The sequence below is a fragment of the Telopea speciosissima genome, chromosome 1, assembly GCF_018873765.1.
Source record: "Telopea speciosissima isolate NSW1024214 ecotype Mountain lineage chromosome 1, Tspe_v1, whole genome shotgun sequence".
NCBI classification, from domain to species: Eukaryota; Viridiplantae; Streptophyta; class Magnoliopsida; order Proteales; family Proteaceae; genus Telopea; species Telopea speciosissima.
The window spans coordinates 74,831,166-74,851,486 of record NC_057916.1 but is presented as its reverse complement, the minus strand read 5'-3'; the positions used below and the strand labels follow the sequence as shown (position 1 = coordinate 74,851,486).

The 20,321-nt window shown below is 39.0% G+C and overlaps 2 pseudogenes; both read right to left on the bottom strand.

The window, feature by feature from the left end:
• Positions 1-3,306: 3,306 nt before the first annotated feature.
• On the bottom strand, positions 3,307-11,745 carry LOC122654519 (annotated as a pseudogene).
• Positions 11,746-17,743: 5,998 nt separating this feature from the next.
• LOC122643934 lies at positions 17,744-19,345 on the bottom strand (annotated as a pseudogene).
• Positions 19,346-20,321: the final 976 nt, after the last annotated feature.

The window sequence follows — 20,321 nt, the reverse complement described above, 5'->3', positions numbered from 1 at the left end:
AGGTAGAAATGTAAATAGTTTGAATACAAATCGGGTATAGCACTACCCGCGTTTGTGTCTATTTAACTTCCGGAAGGATTAGTGGGGGGTAAGGCTGCGGTCCTTATGATCCTCCCCAGACCTCGCAATGGTGGGAGCCTTGTGCACTAGGTATGTTTCTTTTTTTAAATCTTATAGATAGCCCAAATCGATGTATCGGGCTACCATTTCCTGTGTATTCAAATCGACAACAAGCAAAGAGCAGCTACAACTTCTTCTAACTGTGAAGCTAGAACTATATGCACTGGGTACACCTACTTTTTTTTTATCTTATAGATAGCTCGAATCACTGTATCGGGCTACCATTTCCTGTGTAATCAAATCGACAACAAGCAAAGAGCAGCTATAACTTCTTCTTCTAACAGTGAGGCTAGAACTATTCCAGATGAAGTATGGAAGAGAATCTGGAATTGCAACTCTCTTACCCAAAATCCGAAGCTTTCTTTGGCGTGCATGCTCAGAAGGCTTAGCTACCGGAGCAGGTCTAGCTATGTATCATCTCCTAGTAGATTCTCTACCTAGCTTGGGGTTCTGGATAACTAATTTCAGGGTCCTATTAGACCCTATCATTCCTTATATATGTTTATTTATTTTAGACCGAGTTTTCCTTCAGCCATAGTGAATGAGAATTTCATTCACCAAGGTGGGTTCTGATGTGCATAGGGGATATAGGAGGGTATTTTGGAAAACATACTAAACCCTAGGAGGGGTTTGAGAACCGTAGGAAACTAAATCCATTTATTTTTTAGTGTTCACTGTTTAGGTAGTTAAGCATGTTATTTCAAGATTATTACTATGCAATTTTTTTTTATGTGAATTAATATCAACTCAACTACTACTATAAAAGGGTTTTACTTGTGTGAACCCATCTGGAACAAAATCTCCGTAAATGTCTTATAGAAAGTGACATATGAAATATGGTAAAATGTAGAGATCTAAATAGATCAAATACGAATCAGATATAGTACCATCCGTATTCGCATCCTTTTAGCTAGTTTCCGAAAATCGATTTTACGAATATGAATCATATATGGCTTTTCACGTATCTATTTACATTCTTAACGGTCTGAATTGAGTAGAGGAGCACTCCTGAAGACGAAAAATTGACTAGAGTCTATGTTGAAAAATGAAACCACTACCCACTAGGGTTAATGTTGAAGGGTGTTATTTTTCTTATATATATGCCAGAATCTTTTTTTTTAAATTTAATTTATTGTTTAGTTATATGTAATAAGTCACCCATTGAGTTGTTTTTCTCATGGTGGAGAAGGAAGTCTAAGGTAGTTACGCTGCCAGATATTTGGAAAGTTTTAATCACAGTCACTTGTTGCCAAATCTGGTTAGAAAGGAACCGAAGAAGATATGAAGGCTCAAAGCAATCACCTACACATGTTGTGAAGAAATGTTTAAGAGACATTTCAGATTGCACTCGCATCAGTGGAGTAAGAATTAAATCCATTCAAGAGTTGGTGTTAGCACGGACTGTGAATGCTACAATAGCCTGCCCCAAACCCAAAAGCATAATTGAAGTAAAGTGGAAAGAGCCACCAGAGGGTTGGTGTAAGTTAAATATAGATGGTTCTTCTCTGGGAAACCTAGGGCCAGCAGGATCGGGAGGAATATTTAGAAATCATCTTGGTGCGGTAATCAAATGCTTCGTCACCTTTCATGGCATAAAAACAAACTTTTATGCAGAGATGGAGGCATTTTTTATTGGAATCAAAGAAGCTAAGAAGCTGGACATCAAGAAATTATGGGTGGAAAGTGATTCAACTGCAGTTGTAACAACATATCTTACTGCTAACCCTCCAGGAAGATTTCTACAAGCATGGTGGGCTGCAATAGATTATCTAAACACCATAACTTGGCGGATAACACACTATTTCAAAGAGGGAAATGGGCCAGCTGATTCCCTAGCAAATCATGCGGCCAATTCCAAAACATCATGGACTATAAGTACAACTCCAAGTTTGATTGTGAATCAGGTCACCTGGGAAGCTATGGGGCGACCTTATTACAGGTTTTTGTAATCCCATAGGGAGCAGTTTTTATTCCACTGAAATTTCTGTAACATTTATTTTCCAATTTACAATCAATACATACTTTGCTGATCTTTAGCAAAAAAAAAATATATATATATATATATATGTAATATGTCATGAACTAATAAGGGGTTTTTATTATATAAAATAGTATTTATAAATTAGGGACAAGAGACCGTTGACTGGTCCTGTAGCCCTTGCACCAGCACGGGGGCCAATGAGAGTACACCCAAGGACATCAACTTGGATGAGATAATATATTTCAAATGGACGGAACAGTAATGTGTGTCGGATACCGATTTTCAATTATGGATTTTCACAAACATAAATTGGATAAAAAATTTCGACTATCTATTTTTGTTTTTTCTTTTTGGTGCAAGTACAAGGGCCTATTGGCCATTACAAGACCCACAAGAAGGGCCAGAACAGACCCACAAGGGTGTCAGCTGGGGCCGAAGGCCACACTTAAAATATTCTTAATAAAATGAGCTTGCATTGGACTATGGACCTTTGATTCCAAAAGTAGTAAATGTATTGGGAATTCATGGAACTTTCATGATACCATACATAACAATATCATTTTTTTTTTTTTTTAATACATACAATATATAATGGAAGAGGGTTGGGTATGCCGACAACTTTTGATAAACTAGCAGCATACATCAATCACAGAGTGGACACAGAAGGATAAAGAAAATCTTTTCCAAAAGGGAAGAAGAGAGGATGATACAGGCTGGGCACCCTAGCATCGTGCTATTACAGTATTACTATGAGATAATAAAGTCATTGCCTAGATTCATTGATTTACCAATAGAAAATATATATACAATTACATGAGATAAGAGTCCAAGTGGAACTCAATTAGGAAACAAGATACTGACAATACAGTTTACATATGCAGGAGACTTGCAGTGCAAGAGTTGCTATGCTTAAAAAGTGAAATTTCATATGACATGTGATTCTCGTGATATAGAGTTTCTATATGAGTTGGAGATTTGATATCACATGTGATGCACACCACGTTGGATGAGCCAAAGGAGAAAGATTTCAATATTACTTCATACTTGCCAAGGTTTTTTTTTTTTTTTTTTTTTTCCCATATACAATTTAGGATCCATTAATATAGTGGCGTGGTGGTGGATCCTTATCGTCTTAATTAACATGGATCCATTACTATAGTAAGATTTCAATATTACTTAATCGGGATTGTGTTGGGTTCTGAATATTACCTTCAAGACCGTCTCGCCCCAATTGGTATCGCTCTAACGGGCAGAGCTTTGTGCAAGTTAAGCCCAAACTTATCGGTCATGTCCATGTCCTTGGGGCTCATTCCAGCTTCAATCTTCCAATCAAATGATAGCAGAAGTGAAGCCAAAATCAAGTGTAACATCCGCAACGCAAGTGGCATCCCCGGACATATCCTTCTTCCAGCCCCGGATGGGATGAGTTCAAAGTCTCGGCCTCTGACATCAATCTCCGACGAACCCTGCAAGAATCTATCAGGAATGAACGAATCCGGGTTCGTCAATATGCTGGGATCTCGACCAATAGCCCACAAGTTCACCAGCACTTGGGCATCCTTGGGCACAGTGAACCCACAGATCTTCACTTCGGTTTCTGCTTTGCGGCCCAAGATCGAACCTGGTGGGTGCAGCCGCAAGGTCTCCTTCACCACCGCTTGTAAGTAAGGGAGCCGAGCGACATCAGTCTCCTCCACCTATTTACCCTCAACAACGTTTTCTTGGAGCTTCGACTGAACCTTCGCATCGAGTCTGGATTATGAAGTAGTTCTGCCATCACCCACTCTAATGCCGTAGAGGTCGTGTCCGTCCCTGCTACAAATATCTTTTGATATTGTACATACGCCATACATGCATATATTGTTGGGTAATTGTATTACAATTCCTTATAAATAATTGAAATAACACAAATTGTAATACAATAGCATAAGCAGTATAAACCGGGCAATAGGTATCTTGACCTTTGGCTGAAATGAGAAGAGCAAAACTTGAGTTTGATGTAGAGACACCCGCAACAACTTGAACAAGAGGTTGAGTCACACTTGTGGTCGCTTAAGGTAATTGATCCTTTATTCGCAGTCCCTTGAAGGAGCCAAGAGCTTCAGCACAACAAACCTCTATCACACTTAGAAGAAAAGAGGGAAAGTAAAATAAGACTTTTTGTGACTGCAAAGTATAGGCATGGATATGTATCAAGATATATATTTTGCAATGTAGTTGGTTGGATTTATATATGCCCAAAATCAATCCGTGTACGCCCTTGAAATTTTCAAGAATAACCACCCACTTATGACCAATTTAATTGGAGAATGAAGTTTGTGGATATGAATTAGAAATCAATTCCTAATTCATGGCCATTCTCCGACTATGGATCATGAAAGGCCTTAAAATTCATTTATTCCCCACTAAAGACCATAAAAGGCCTTAAAATTCCATAAAGGGCCATTCTCCACTAAAGATCATAAAAGGCCTTAAAACCCCATAAAGGGAAAGACATGCCTATGGCCATGAATTGAGAAATTAATCCAATTCAATATTCTTGACCCACCTTCCCACTTATGATAGTGACCATGAATAGACTTTAGGGTACCCATAGGATGTTACAACCTTTGGAATTCAACCATTATTCCTTGATCACATAGGTCCCACACCATAACAAAGCAATCAAAACCTTTCAAAACTTAAAAAATAAAATAAAATATATATTAAATATATTTTAAATCTAACAATCCCCCACAAGTTTCAAAACAACACGAAAGACACATGCTGTGACTGAATTAGACACTATAGGGCACATCGTTGCAGGTGTCTTCCGGACTTGAACCTACACTAGGTCTAATGGACCGCACTACAGAGTAGAGGTGGAGTCAAACTCCTTAAACCTTTTCTCATTAGTGTAGCTGACTGTTCCATCAACCATATCCCATAGGTCGACTTTTGAGCTACCCGTCATATAATCACTTTGGACTTTTGAACCGGCCATGTCCCTTATCTTGAACTCGTGAATGTTTTAGAGAACTCGCCTATAAGTTCTCATCGGCGGCGATCACACCCCCTACATTCACTTAGGTTAGTCATTGGTGTGCACTACAACTGACACACCCCTACGTTTCCTGGGATTAGACTAATTAAGAGCTTTACCGCTCAACCTCTTTCTTTGTGGTAGTACTACTTTCACCATCTACAGCTTAGAATGAATATTTATACAAGCAGTAGTACAGAATCGATCAACCAGTGACTTTGTTTGTACCCCTTGAACCTAATTCAGGCATTTAGCCTCTTCACATAGGTAGGGTGTCTATCACATGACCTATGGATTAGGCATTAACCCCATTCCTATAGATGCACTACATAAGTTCTTGACAGACATAAGCTTTGTGAACATGTCAGCTTGGTTACTTTCTGACTTCACATAATCGATAGCTATCATTCCTTCATCTATGTACTGTCTCACAAGGTTGTGTGCGTATGTGCCTCCTTTTACCATTGTATATCCGGTTCTTGGCTAAATGTATAGCCGCTTAGTTATCACAATGTAGTGACACCGATGGCACCGATTTTTACCATAATGGAATATCTGACATTAAGTTTCTAAGCCATTTGGCTTCCGTTCCCATTTTTTCCAAGGCTATGAACTCAGCTTCCATGGTAGAGCCCATTCCACAAGATTACTTTGTGGATTTCCATGAGATTGCACTGCCTGCTAGTGTAAATACATACCCACTAGCATGGTACTAAATCTCGTTTCGTTTTCGTGTTTTGGTTTGATCGAATTTTTTGAGATACCGAAATTTCATCGAAATATGGTATTTTTCTGTGGGTGTAAAATGCCAAAAATACCGAGATTTCTGAAATTTTTGAAACGAGATTTCCAAAATTTTCAAAACGAGATGATCAAAATTTCTAAAAATTTTGAAATATTTGAAATATTGCACGTGACACTTTTGGTGACTTTTTCAATATCTTGCGATATACCGTGAGTCCACAATATTTCGTCGATATCTCACGAGATATCGTCGAAATATGGTATTTTTCCATTTTGGATTGGTATCGTATCTCGGACAGCTAGAGATATATGAAATTTGGCGAAATTTGGTAAAATTTCGCCAAAATTTTAAAATTTCGCCAAAATTTTGTGAGATTTTGAACCTTGCCCACTAGAAGCTACGGACTCACTTGTATCCAAGATCCAATTTGCATCACAATACCCTTCCAAAACCGCTGGTTTACCACTATAGTGTAAGTCATAGTTTATAGTGCCTTTTAGGTACCTTAGTAACCTATCAACCGCGCTCCAATGTTCTTTACTTGGATTGTGAGTATGTTGACTTAACTTTCCTACCGCAAGGGCAATATCTGGATGCGTACAATTCATTAGATATGTGACCGAACCAATAATTTGAGCATCTCTTTTTTGATTCACTGGTTCACCTAGGTTTCTTTTCAAATGACACCCCATATCAAAAGGTGTTTTAACCGCTGAAACTTCATGGTAGCCATACTTTTTAAGTATGTTTTCTACATAACGGACTTGGGATAATGAAATATGATTTCCTTGCTTGGTGATTTTGATCCCAAGGATTACATCAGCCTCTCCTAAGTCTTTTGTGTCAAAACTAAACATCAAAAGTTTATTAGCTTGATTCACCATTTCCAAGTTTGTTCCCATTATAAACATATCTACATATAGTAGTATGAATACGCCCCTACCACCATAGAACCTGCTATATAAGCATCTTTCAGCGTCGTTTACGATGAAACCATTTGAATTAGAACCTTATCCAGTTTTTCATGCCATTGCTTCGGTGTCTGCTTCAATCCATATAAGGATTTTCGAAGTTTGCAAACCTTTCGCTCTTGGCCAATTACAACACAACCTTCTGGTTGTTTTATGTAAATTTTCTCCTCTAAGTCCCCATTAAGAAATGTCAATTTCACATCCATTTGATGGATAATCAGGTTATGTATTGATGTCATTGCCAACATAACCCTTATCGTGGCAATTCTAGACACCGGGGCAAATGTGTCAAAGTAATCAATATTAGGCTTTTGCCCAAAACCTTTGACAACAAGTCTGGCCTTGAAACAATCAAGTGGCCCATCACTTTTTAATTTCTTTCAAAATATCCACTTGGTTTCCAAAGTTTTGGATCTGAATGGTAAATCCATCAATTCCCAAATGTTATTTGCCAAGATTGAATATAGTTCACTCTTGATTGCCTCTTTCCAAAAGACAGCATCCAGTGATGTAATAGCCTCTTTGTATGTAAGAAGATCCTTGTCTACTAAATAGACAAGCCACTCATCATCTGTACATTTGGGTCTTTTGAGTTGCTTGCTCGTCTTAGGCCGACTTTCATCATCATTACTCAATTCTTGATTGGTAACCCTTTCATTTGACTCCATTTCCCCATTAGTCAATTGACTATCCTTACTTGTAGGTAAGTTGGATTTAAAGGGAAATATATTTTCAAAAAACTCATCGTCTCTTGATTCTATGATGCTATTTGGCTCAATAACATCATCCATGGCTTTAATCATCATGAACCGGTATGCCGTACTATTTGTAGCATAACCAAAAAACACACAATCACATGTTTTTTATCCCAATTTTTTTTTCTTAGAATCCGGTAACAACACCTTAGCCAAACAACCCCAAACCCATAGATGTTTTAGACTTGGTTTCCTACCAAACCATTTCTCAAATGGAACCATACCAGTCTTGCTATGTGGAATTCTATTTGATTGATAACATGCCGATAGCATAGCTTCCCCCCACATATCAAGTGGTACACCTGAATTCAATAACATAGAGTTCATCATCTCTTTAAGAGATCTATTTTTTCTTTCGGCAACCCCATTTGATTCCGGTTGGTATGGAGCGGTTGTTTCATAGATAATTTCATTTTTCTCACAAAACTTATCAAGGTTAAAGTACTCAGCCCCCTCTATCGGTTCTAAGTCTTTTAACCTTCTTGCCAAGTTGATTTTTAACTTCCATTTTGTAAGAAATAAACGTCTTTCTAGCCTCATCCTTTGATTTGAGTAAATACACCATGGTATATCTAGAGTGGTTATCTATGAAAGTTATGACATAGTTGTTTTCTCCCTTAGACTCATATGACTTGTAGTCACTTAAGTCACTATGGATTAATTCCAAGATATTACCCTTCCTATTCATAGTCTTGTGAGGTTTTTTGGTTAACTTTATCTCTACACAAGTTATACACTTGTTCATGGGGGGTTCCACCTTATCGGTGATCATGCCTAACTTGCATAGTTTGGTGATATATTTCACTACTACTATGACCTAACCTACCATGCCACAATTCAAAATTATTTCATCAATTGACGAGTATTTCATTGTTAGAAGAGACAACCATGTAAGCGAAAGAAGTACTAGTTTTCTCAATTACAATATTTTCAATACTTAGTACAAATAACCCCTCACTAAGGTATCCCTTCCCCACAAAAATATTATTTTTAGTGATAACCGTTTTATCACTTTCAAAAGCTAATTTCATTCCTACTTTATTAAGCAAAGGAATTGAAATTAAATTGCGCCTAATATCCGACACATGAAGAACATTGGTGAGAACCATAGTCTTCCCCGAAGTGAGCTTCAAACTCACTTTTCCTTTTCCCATAGCAGGGGCACTTTGGAAATTTTTCATAAATACCTTTTCAACCTCTATACTCTTGGAATAGGAGGAGAACATCTTCAGATCACCACAAAATATGTCTTGTAGCACCAGTATCCAATACCCAATCCTTTGATTTTTCAACCAAATTTGCTTCCGTGACCATAGCTATAAAGACGTTGTCTTCAACTAGGTTCACCTTTTCAGAATTTTTCCTTCTGGACCGACAATCTTTCTTTAAGTGCCTTAGCTTACCACACACAAAACAAGTAAGTTTCTTCTTCTTGAAAGAAGGTTCATCATTGTCTTGACGATTCTTCCTTTTCTTGCTTTGTTTGTTGGTTTCTACCAAGTTCGCTTTTAGGCATCTTTTCCCAAGGTCTTTTTCACCCTTATCCTTGTGTCGGTTCTTCTCCTCAATTTTGATTCTTACAATCAATTGGTCTAGAGTCAACTCCGTCTTCTTGTGTTTCATAGATGCCTTAAAGGCATCCCAAGAAGATGGAAGCTTTTCAATCAAAGCACCGGTCACAAATTCTTCTGGTAGAACTATCTTTTTCTTTGCTAGTTTTTCAACCAAAATTTAAAATTGATCAATTTGATTTGAGAAGGTGTCACTATCTTTCATAGCAAAGCTTAGAAAGTTAACCATCAAGTACTTTCTTGAACCAGCATCCTCAAGAGAATACTTTTTTACCAAGGCATTCCAAATCGAACACTCATACTTCAAAGAACTATACACATGGTATAGGTCATTTGATAATGCGTTCCATATCCGATTCTTACACTGGTAATCCGCTTGAATCCAAGCTACCCTTTTGTCCTCCTTTTCAGGATCATTACAGTCAAGGCAAACACCACCCCAATTTGGGCTAAAGCAAACAACATCATTTGCCTCCATCGTTTGAAGTTTTGACCTTCAAATTGTTCGATCTTGTCAAATTCAGAGACAATCCTCATCTTACCCAAATTTGGGATAAGCTCCATCACCAACGGGATAACATTGGTGGGAATAGAGTCAATGGTAGGAAAAAGAGAAATCTCTTTACCATTGCGGCTAACAGAAACTCTGCCTTTTTGGTTGTTGATTGCTCCTTTAATACTGTTGTTTGAAGGATTTTCTTCATTGGCAGCTCCATCAAAGGTGTTGTTGTACGAAGCATCACCCTTGTTGCTTACAACTCCAAGATCAGCCATGAGATCTTATAACAATCAATTGCCTTAAACTTGTGGGGTAATTGTATTACAATTCCTTATAAATAATTGAAATAACACAAATTGTAATACAATAGCATAAGCAGTATAAACCGGGCTATAGTTATCTTGACCTTTGGCTGAAATGAGAAGAGCAAAACTTGAGTTTGATGTAGAGTCACACCCGCAACAATTTGAACAAGCTTGAGGTTGAGTCACACTTGTGGTGTTGTCTTTAAGGTAATTGATGCCTCCTACTGCCAAGGATTGTTCTCCACCACTACCCCAAGATAAAATAACTTCCAACTAGAAGATAAAACAGTTCTTCTAGTCCCTTGAAGGAGCCAAAAGCTTCAGCACAACAAACCTCTAACACACTTAGAAGAAAAGAGGGAAAGAAAAATAAGACTTTTTGTGCCTGCAAAGTATGGGCATGGATATGTATCAAGATATATATTTTGTAATGCATTTGATTGGGTTTATATAAGCCCAAAACCAATCCTTGCACACCCTTGGAATTCCCAAGAATAACCACCCACTTATGATCAATTTAATTGGAGAATGAAGTTTATGGATATAAATTAGAAATCAATTCCTAATTTATGGCCATTCTCCGACTATGGATCATGAAAGGCCTTAAAATCCATTTATTCCCTACTAAAGACCATAAAAGACCTTAAAACCCCATAAAGGGAAAGACATGCCTATGGCCATGAATTGAGAGATTAATCCAATTCAATATCCTTGACCCACCTTCCCACTCATAATAATGACCATGAATAGACTTTAGGGTACTCATAGGATGTTACAACCTTTGGAATTCAACCATTATTCCTTGATCACATGGGTCCCACACCATAACAAAGCAATCAAAACTTTTTAAAACTTAAAAAAATAAAATAAAATATATATTAAATATATTTTAAATCTAACATATATAATCAGAGAAAAGGAACAAATAAGAGCGAATTTGAGAAATAGGTACTGACGTACCATAAGAAACGATTTGATATCAGAACGACCGAACTCCGAAGTGCTGTCTTGGAAGTGATAGAGCAGGACATCTAGTAGTTCATTATTCCTCGTTGGAGGAGAAGGAAGTGAAGCTCTGGAGTACAATCGTTGGTCGATCATTTCATCAAACAGCTTGTGTAGCCTTCTCATATTAATCGTCATACGACGCCTTATACCGTGTGGGTCTAATGGTCTCAGTATAGGAAAAAAATCCAACAGATTTGTCTTTCCTATCTCTTCCATTATTCTCCACATCAATGCTTTAAACTCCTGTCCAGTCTCGGAGTCTGGACTGACCAGGTCGACGGAGAAGACGGTGTTCAATACCAGGTTAAGGCTGGTGGTGAATGCGGATTGACCAATGTCAATGGCTCGACCAACCTGGGTACTTTCGCTAACATGAGCGAGGAGCTCCTACACCTTCTGATGCAGTAGGGATTCGTTGGCGCCGAGTTTTTGTATGTTGAAGATCTAATATTTGCAGAGCTTGCAAAGGTTTTGCCACCGAGATGAGGGAGGGAGCCACATAATGGATGCCTGGTGGTTGTTCAGCGCCTGAATGGAATCCCTGATGATTCGACAGGAGACGGCCTGATCGTGGGTTTGGAGGACCTCTTAGGCCATGGTGGCGGAGGAAACAACAACGTTCGTCAAGCAACCATATTTCAGAGTCATAAGTGGGCCATAGGTCTTAGCGAGTCGGGCTAGAGACTCGTTGGGTTTGTTACCGAGTTTGAAGAGGCTCCTAACGATGGGGAGAAAGACAGGCCCTGGTGGGAGCCTTTTGTGCCTCATGCCGGAGATCCATGCTCACAAACTCCACAGCACCAATATGAGACCTACCACCAAGGTGAAGAAGTCCATGTTATGCGCTCTCCCTCACTCTCTCTCTCATAGTAAGCCTGCGTTTATTGCACTTTTGCTATTCGGATGATAAGTCTATACTCTGTATATATAATATCCAGAAAAAGGGGGGGGGAAACGTTCTTCCAATTCAGAAAATAAAGCTGTTTTTTTTTAGGCAAAGTAAATTAGTTTTTCCATTTACTTTTGGAAGAGTTTTTTTTTTTTTTTTTTATTTTTTTAAGTACGATTGTTTGGTATGCAATCTTGGAAAACATTATAGGTTGATTACACATTCTCAGGCAATAAAAACAACTATTTCTATCATTCAAGATTGCAAAATTGACTTGGAAAGCAACCAAAGTCTCTTGATAAAACTAGGGATGTAGATGGGTACCTGAAAATTAAATGCTTCCATCATAGTTTTAATGAAACCTACTTGTGAAGTCTTATAAATTAATAGATCATAAATTAAGGGAAGCAGTTTTCTGTACGGGAGTGTGGCTTACGCCAGCACTCCCATGTGTCTATCTCTCTCCTCCTTAAAACAAAGGGGCAGAGAGAGATAGACTCATGGGAGTGATGGCGTAGGCCACACTCTCGGAGAGAGAGCTTTTTCCCATATTTATGGAAATGAATCAGAAACATACAGTTTTAGTTTAATTTATTGAAATGATTTTTGAATTTTATTTGTGACTTTAAATGTTTAGTTTGAAAACTGGTTATCAAGAAACTTTTATGGATTCGTTTATGTGCTTACAATTATTATTTTGGAACCTTTACAAATGTTATGATTATGAACTTATTAACTTGTAGTTAAAATATGCATGAATATTCTCTAGAACAAAATGTCACAAAAAACAAGAATCTGAAATCAATTGCAACTGAATACATAAACAAGACTCCCACTAATAAAATGCATCAAAAGATCTAACAAGTTCCATATTAGTGACATGCTCCTAAAAACTTTTGGAGTCAAGCACTTAATTAGAGGATTATTAATCATGCTATATGTAGTAATATGTTCCAGAGTGATATGCGACTCACATGCATTCTTTCCAATAAGGAAAATATTTAATATCAATTGTCTTGAGTTAAAAAAAAATCTCAACCATAGAGTCTAAACAGTGGCATCATAATAAGTCACAAATCCTACTTGCATAGAGAAAAACAATCAGAGTCTGTCAGACACTTTTCTAACATATAACACCATTTGCCATCCCAAACAGCTATTGAGCACACTAATAAAATAAAGAATATCAATTCATATGCATTCTGGAGGTTACATTTGACTACTAACATTAGATGCATAAAGAATAATATTCATCACGGGATTGATACCCTTCTTTGAAGTTCATGCTGATTACTAGATTGAAGGGAGAAAGAACGATAATCGGTGTTGTGTTTTTCGGCACGTAGCTACACCTAAGGGTGTCAAAATCAAACTGAAACGTTTACCGAAACCGAACCGAGCCATTTACATCGAAACCATAAAACCATTAAATAAATGGTTTTAAAATTAGGACAGTTTAGTTAAACGATTTAAACCAAACCGAAACGTTTAAACCGTTGGTAAACTAGTTTAAATCAAAACAACTATTAGTAATATGTAATAACAATAAATTAACTATTAGTGCCTTCGTACGATAGGTTGCTGTTAAAGTTGAAAATAAGGAGAGTCAAACATGGATTGGTAGAAGTGTATATGTGGAATTTGTAATAGAATAATTGGGTTGGATTCATTCAAATACATTAATCTAATAGTACTCAATATTTCTATGAATACTTTTGGCTTCTCTATGAATTAGAATCATGTCTTTTTCAATGTGGTTTGTTGAATACATCCAACAAGCATTAAATTTGGTACAAAATGAGCAAACCGTTTAGGAACCAAATATCTAAAACATGATCAAAACCATCTAGGGCCAATTAGCCGAAACCATTTAATAAATGGTTTAGTTTTGGTTTCACTTAAAGATTCTTGCACCGAACCATTTAACACCCTTACCTACACTCAAATATAGCCCAACACAAAAAGATTGATGCTACTCCCAGAAAGGTGAAAAAATCAAGGGTAATGCCGATCTTTTCATGTTGGGTTGTGTCTGAGCATAGATACATGTCTAGGCAGGTTAGCTAGCCTTACTTTCCTTTACTAGAGATGGCAAGTGTGAGGTGGACGGTCAACCACAATGTTTTTTTGTTTATGATATTGTACATAATTAATGGGGGACAAAGTTTTCCTCCATTGCCCTATCAACATTGTTCATCTACCATCTTAGCCTCTTAGGGTTTACAAGCACCCCCCCCCCTAAAGGTTTTAATATGTTCCTCAAAAACAAAAACAAAAAAACACTCTTCCAAGACCTACACATATGAAATTGCCTCAATAAATAGATTCTCATTAACCCTAGCGGAAAACTCGGTCCATTAATTAATACTAATATTTCATGCATTGATTTCTTGATGGGACGACATTTGAAAACTTGAGTTGCTATTGGGTGTTTATAGTAGTTTATGGTCATTTTTCTTCATGTCTCATTCATTTTTATTATTTGATTTGACTTATTGAAACTGATCTCTCGTGCCAAAATCAGGAAACTGGCCTCAACACCGGTGACAGGCCTAATTAATAAATTAATAATCACTGTGACCCATTATCTAAACCATGAAAGCGTTCTAACAAAGTAAGTGTGATCGATCCATCATTTATTTCTGAAGACAGGATTTTATAGTGACTACGGGTGTGGAGAAAACCATTTTTCTCTTTTAGTGTTTTTGGGGCAAAAAGTCGCAAACACTGCTGAGTTATTTTCATATTCACACCGGAATCATTTGTAGCTGTAGATTTTCTGTCTTTAAATCGTAGCCTTTTAAATCACTTCCGGTCACATGTTACCTGAAGCTTGCTTTCACAGTGACAGTAAGTTAGGCTTTTACCGTCACAGCTGTTAAATCACTTTCGGTCACATTATCGACCATATTTTTGTTGATAATGCTTTTAACTTAGGTTATAGTGATACTAATATTCAATTGAACTTGTAGGATCAATGACTGAACTCAGACATCCAATGTGTTCTTGTGGACAGGGTCAAATGCTCCTTTTAATGGATCAGGCGAAGCATAATTACAGGCGCTGGTTTTACAAGTATCTTGCACAAGACGATCACTGAAATTCATTTATTTGGGTAGAGGATTATGGAAATAGAGTGAAGGCCGCACCACCCAATTTGGGTCGTACAATAGTTATTGAACCGACTAATCGGGGTTCTATGAATATGTATCCCCTAGTTTTTTACATTTTAACTGGCTGCATTGTAATGGTTTTAATCCTATGGTTATTTGTTTTGACAAGCTTGTTTGTATATACCCATTTAATAAAGTAAATCTGGTTTGTTTGTTGTAATATTGTTCCATACGAGCCTCATTCCATATTTTACTTTAGTAATAAAACACATCATAGGCTCGGTGATTGGGAGGCCTTTGTGCTCAGATAGGAGAACTAAACTTCGGGACCACCTAGCCTTTGCCCATCTGAGTATTGAAATTTATACTGGAGATGATCTTAGTTGAAGACGACTCAGGTTTTTCACTCTCGCAAGAGGTACATTATGAATGAAAACCTCCTGTTTGCAATCTGTGCAAGGTTTTCGGGCACACTACAGTCTCTTGCACCAAGGTTGTTCCCCAATCTTCTAACCAAGTTCACTGGCAAGCTATAGAACGGAGAAATGGTTTAAGCTTGAGGTCTGGTTCTGAGGTGTCCGAAAGAAACCCTGCCGACGGGATCCTTCCTTTGCCGGTGCAGGTAGGAGTGCAAGCATCGAACCTAGGGAGCACCCCTTCCTTGTCGCCTAAGGTCCCTGAGCCCTCTGCGTTGGGCACTTTTCTTGAGGATTCCCACTTCGGTGTCAATTTGGATCATCTACTGCTGAGCTGCCCAATAGGACCCTACTACCAAGACATAGCAAGGCGATAAATGATCGCCTTACCCCCACTCGGGCAAGGTGCTCGGGTAGGGGTAAGGCTGTCATTCCCAGCCTTGCTTTGTCTTGGCAGTAGGGTCCTGCCGGGCAGCTCGGCAATAGAGGATCCAAATTGACACCGAAGTGGGAAACCTCAAGAAAAGTGCCCAACGCAAAGAGCTCAAGGACCTTAGGCGACGAGGAAGGGGTGCTCCCCATGTATACATAAACATGTAATACATCATAATAGATGCGGTCAAGCCGAAGACAACAAAGTGGCTCATCAGGATGATCATCCAAAACACCAGTCCACTAGCCAAGTAGACCAAAAAACCATAGTACCAATTTAATTAATTTTATAAGCCACAAAATATCAATGCCACATGACACATGCCACAAAATGAGAATATAGAAACATCCAATAATGTGTAAAAATTACACAAAATAAATTTATGTTAAACCACACAATTCTAACAAAGAGGAGTGAATTCTATGTGGGTGGCCTTGGAGGGCCTTGAACGATACTTGTATAAGAACATGATCCGGCCTCAATTTTTTGTATAAAATTGGTAGACAACTGACTTAACTAAACAAGATGATAATTACAATGAAAGCCAGAACAGGAATAACACTATGACGACAACAATAATCATCTCAGTGAGTCAACGACAGGGAAAACTTGTCCAAACGAATGCTTAATTACATCTGTTCTAGTGGGACTGCCTAGTACAGCTCCTTTCCAGAGCAAGGGATGGCCAAACAGTTCAAACATCTGGATTTGCTTCACAAAACAAGGTGAAAAAACCAACACCAAATGCAATAACCAAAATTGCACCATTGACAAATGTAATCATCAAAATAGTCACCACTTACCAGTCAAATGCCAATCAATAATGGTGAATTTGGTAATCATTCTCCAAACAGTTTCACAAGATCAATTGAACCCATAATCTTTCATTACCCCTTATATACCCCTTTTTAACAGTATGCAAGTATCTGTCTATCAACCTATATATGACTCTATACAATGGTATGAACTGGGAATTTTACTAAAAGCTATTATCTAGCTGATCATTTGGTCCAAATATTGGAAGTTATTAAGGATGAGATGCTTCCCATCTTTGACATCTCTAATTATTATTACAAACAACTCAACTTACCAAACTTAATTACCAAATGCACCTCATGAATACAACTCCTGCCAACCCAATACGTATTATATAATGGGTGATTGACAAAAGAGATTGGTGATAATATTTTCCAAATATGGATTTTCACAAACATAAAACATAAATTTATTTTTTTTTGTGCAAGTACAAGGGCCTATTGGCTATTACAAGACCCACAAGAAGGGCCAGAACAGACCCACAAGGGAGTCAGCTGGGGCCGAAGGCCACACTTAAACATTCTTAATAAAAAGTAAATTAAACATGAGTTTGCATTGGACTGTGGACCTTTGATTCCAAAAATAGTAAATGTATTGGGAATTTATGGAACTTTCATGATACCATACATTACACTATCATTTTTTTATTTTTTTAATACATACAATAAATAATGGAAGAGGATTAATTGGGTATGCCAACAATTTTTGATAAGCTCGTGGCATACATCAATCACCATATACAATTTAGGATCCATTAATATAGTGGCGTGGTGGTGGATCCTTATCGTCTTAATTACCTGGATAACAAGATTCAGATCTTCAATGGTGTGGGCTGCCCATTCTGTCGTACTACACAGACACAAGGCAGCACGCATTGATCGCCTTAACCCTGATCGAACACCTTACCCAAACGGAGATAAGGCGATCACTATGCACGACTCTGTGTCTGCACAGCACAGACAGGACAGGGCAGTGCGCCGTAACAGATCTGTGTTGTGGATAGCATGCATCACGTATCACGTAAAAAGTAGTCGTCTGTCACCAAACCGGGATTGTGTTGGGTTCTGAATAATATTGTGAGCGGGGAATCTTATATTACCTTCAAGACCGTCTCGCCTCAATTGGTATCGCTCTAACGGGCAGAGCTTTGTGCAAGTTAGCCCCAAACTTCTCCGTCATGTCCATGTCATTGGGGCTCATCCCATCTTTAATCTTCCAATCAAATGATTGCAGAAGTGAAGCCAAAATCAAGTGCAACATCCGCAACGCAAGTGGCATCCCGGGACATATCCTTCTTCCAGCCCCGAATGGGATGAGTTCAAAGTCTCGGCCTCTGACATCAATCCCCGACGACCCCTGCAAGAATCTATCAGGAATGAACGAATCCGGGTTCGTCCATATGGTGGGATCTCGACCAATAGCCCACAAGTTCACCAGCACTTGGGCATCCTTGGGCACAGTGAACCCACAGATCTCCATTTCAGTTTCTGCTTTGCGGGGCAAGACCGAAACTGGCAGGTGCAGCCGCAAGGTCTCCTTCACCACCGCTTGTAAGTAAGGGAGCCGAGCGACATCAGTCTCCTCCACCTGTTTCCCGTCAACAACGTTTTCTTGGAGCTCCGACTGAACCTTCGCCATCGAGTCTGGATTATGGAGTAGTTCCGCCATGGCCCACTCTAACGTCGTAGAGGTCGTGTCCGTCCCTGGTGCAAATATCTCCTGACATTGTACATACACATACATATATAATCAGAGATCGAAGAGGAACAAATAAGAGCGAATTTGAGAAATAGGTACTGACCACAAGCAACGATTTGATATCAGGACGGCCGAACTCCGAAGTGCTGTCTTGGAAGTGATCGAGCAGGACATCAAGTACATCATTATTCCTCGTGGGAGGAGAAGGAAGTGAAGCTCTGGAGTACAATCGTTGGTCGATCATTTCATCGAACAGCTTGTGTAGCCTTCTCATATTAATCGTCATACGGCGCCGTATACCTTGTGGGTCTAATGGCCTCAGTATAGGAAAAAAATCCGAAACATTTGTCTTTCCTACCTCTTCCACCATTCTCCACATCAACTCTTTAAACTCCTGTCCGGTCGACGGAGAAGATGGTGTTCGATACCAGGTTAATGGTGGTGGTGAATGCGGCTTGACCAATGTCAACGGCTCGACCAACCTAGGCACTTTCGCTAACTTGAGCGAGGAGCTCCTGCACCTTCAGGCGCCGTAGGGATTCGCTGGCGTTGAGTTTCTGTACGCTGAAGATCTGATATTTGCAGAGCTTGCGAAGGTTTCGCCACCGAGACGAGGGAGGGAGCCACATAATGGACGCCTGATGGTGGTTCAGCCCCCGAATGGAATCCCTGATGATTCGACCGGCGACGGCCTGGTCGTGGGTTTGGAGGACCTCTTTGGCCATGGTGGCGGAGGAAACAACAACGTTCGTCAAGCAACCATACTTCAGAGTCATAAGTGGGCCATAGGTCTTAGCGATTCGGGCGAGAGACTCGTTGGGTTTGTTACCGAGTTTGAAGAGGGCTCCCAACGATGGGGAGAGAGACAGGCCCTGGTGGGAGCCTTTTGTGCCTCGTGCCGTAGATCCATGCTCGCAAACTCCACAGCACCAACATGAGACCTACCACCAAGGTGAAGAAGTCCATGTTATGCTCTCTCTCTCCCTCTCTGTCTCTCTAAGAGCAAGCCAAGCCTCCGTTTATTGCGCTTTTGCTATTCGGATGATAAGCTCATAAGCCTTTACTCTGTATATATAATATCCAGAAAAAGGGGAGAAAAAACGTTCTTCCAATTCAGACATATAAAACTGTTTTGTTTTTAGGCAAACTAAATTAGTTTTTCCATCTACTTTTGGAAGAGCCTTTTTTTTTAAGTAAGACTGTTTAGAATGCAATCTTGGAATACATTCTAGGATGATTACATATTTTGGGGAGATAAAAATAACTATTTTTATAATCCGAGAATGCAAATAGATACCTGAAAATTAAATGCTTCCATAATAATTGTAATGAAACTTACTTGTGAAGTCTTATAAATTGATAGATCCCACCTAGCAGAAAAAACTCCAAAGTCAAAAAAGTCTCAAGCTAACAGAAGCTTCACCGTAGAGTTGCAGCGGTCACCGACTTTTGAATAATCGGCTCAAAATGTAGCCCTTTCACCCCTGTGGCATGTTTTGTCTCCCCCACAGTGGCGTGATTCCTTCTGCTCCAGTGGCGTGTCCACTTTTTTTTTTTTCCTTTCTTTCTTTTTCCTCTCCCTTCTTTGCATTCTCTCACCGCCTCAGCTCAAATCTCCGCCATATCCATCAACGACATCACGCTTTTACACTCCTTCTTAGATCTGAACCAGATCTGGTTTTTTTGTATCTCCCCTTTGCCTTTCTTTCCTTCTTCTCAGATCTGCTTTTCCATTGTTTTCCCTTTGCTTTTCTTTCCCTTTCCTTTCTTTCACTCGCCATTCCCTTCCCTTTCCCTTTCTTTTCCTTCTCATCACTCACCTCATTTCAGTTTATCGGCCTAATGATATGTTCAGATCTGTGCTTCTGGTTGGTCGATCGTTGCAGTTTCTCCCTAATGGGAGGCACTAAAGGTCAAACAGAAAAGGGGGTTGGAGCCGGCGATGTTGGGAGTTCTGCCGCCACTAACGCGAATCTCAA